This window comes from Meriones unguiculatus, chromosome 7 (assembly GCF_030254825.1).
Source record: "Meriones unguiculatus strain TT.TT164.6M chromosome 7, Bangor_MerUng_6.1, whole genome shotgun sequence".
Lineage (NCBI taxonomy): Eukaryota > Metazoa > Chordata > Mammalia > Rodentia > Muridae > Meriones > Meriones unguiculatus.
In genome coordinates this window covers 59,570,553-59,572,223 of record NC_083355.1, presented here as the reverse complement: position 1 = coordinate 59,572,223, position 1,671 = coordinate 59,570,553, and the positions used below count along the sequence as shown (strand labels likewise).

The 1,671-nt window shown below is 47.4% G+C and overlaps 1 pseudogene; it reads right to left on the bottom strand.

The window, feature by feature from the left end:
* Positions 1–516: 516 nt before the first annotated feature.
* LOC110552745 (zinc finger matrin-type protein 2-like) lies at positions 517–1,093 on the bottom strand (annotated as a pseudogene).
* Positions 1,094–1,671: the final 578 nt, after the last annotated feature.

Sequence of the window (1,671 nt, the reverse complement as noted above, 5' to 3'; positions counted from 1 at the left end):
ATGAGCTTTGTAGAGTGGATATTGATTTATATTGCTGAAATTGGAGAATGTAATTTTGTGACAGCCTCGTTTCTTTAAATGGGCAGGTGTGTAACAGTAATGTTCTGGGTTTACGTGTTGGACCTGATAAGGCCTGCTGCATCTACCTGAGCCTGGCTCGAGTTTGGAGACCTGTCTTTAGCTTCCTACTTAAGAGGTGCCACTTCCAGGCAAAAGTGACTCAGTATATCCGCCTTAAAATCAACCCTGCCTGGTAACTGTTACGTGGAGTTTTGTCGCTGGCCCACCTCTCCTTGCACTACCTAACCTTGCCCTCTACATCATCTTCCCTCACTTCCTTAACCCTGCCCCCTGACCCAAACCTATAAAAAGGACTGCTTTATTCAATAAACTGAGTTCCTGCTTCGACAGATCTGCTGGCTTGGTGGTGTTTTATTCCCTAGGGCATCGGGGAGGTTCAGGCAGTCGACACTTACCATCCAGGATATAGGCCAAAGATAGGCCAAAGAGAGTGCTTCAGTAACTCTTCTTGGTGGAACCAAAGCCAGAGAAACCCATCACAGCTGCCATCTCATCCTCCTCAAATATTAAGTCCTCCTCTGCCCTCCTTTTCTTCTCCTTCTGTTTCTCTTTCTTGTATGCTTTAGCCTTCTCTTCTTCTCTGAGCTCCTTCATCCTTTCCTCAAAATCATCATCATTCTGCTTCTCTTCCATCTTCTTCTTGTTGGCCTCAAAATGTCTCTTTACCTGATCCAGAGTGGACCATTCCACACGCATAAACATGCCCAGGTTTCACTGATGTTTCTTTCCATTAATGTGATCCAGGACGTTGATGGAGTCCTTACCACACAGTCACAGACTTTGCAGCAGTAGCCTCCCATCTCAGACTGGGGGATCGTGTTGGTAATGACAGTTGTTTTCCCAAGTTTGACTCCAAGTCTACCTTGTAATCCCTGTGCCATAAAAGCTCCCGCTTGACCGGCTGCACTGGTTTTCCACCCTTCTTTTCTCTCTCTTCTGTGAGTCTCTTCTCTGAGAGCTTCTCAAATTCATCTTTGTCCCACTTTCAGCGAAAGTCCAAGTTTTTCGCCATCCTCACACGGGGCACCAGTCTCCCGGGGTGATATCCGGCAGGTGGAGCTGAGAGGAGGGTGGCCAGTCCATCTGGATGCCCTCTGTGGCTGAGCAGGATGGTGAGTGTCCACTGCCTGAACCTCTCCAATGCCCTAGGGAATAAAACACCACCAAGCCAGCAGATCTGTCGAAGCAGGAACTCAGTTTATTGAATAAAGCGGTCCTTTTTATAGGTTTGGGTCAGGAGGCAGGGTTAAGGAAGTGAGGGAAGATGACATAGAGGGCAAGGTCAGGTAGTGCAAGGAGAGGTGGGCCAGCAACAAAACTCCACGTAACAGTTACCAGGCAGGGTTGATTTTAAGTCGGTTATACTGAGTCACTTTTGTCCGGAAGTGGCACCTCTTAAGTAGGAAGCTAAAGACAGGTCTCCAAACTGGAGCCAGGCTCCTCAGGTAGATGCAGCAGGCCTTATCAGGCCCAACATTTACGTCTATTTGGGTTTTGGTGAAGGGTCTGTTAAGTGAACTTGAGCCAGAGAGTGAAGGAGTAGGTCCAATTTGGTTTTGAAAAAGCGTTAATTGTTGTTATTCCTTAGTT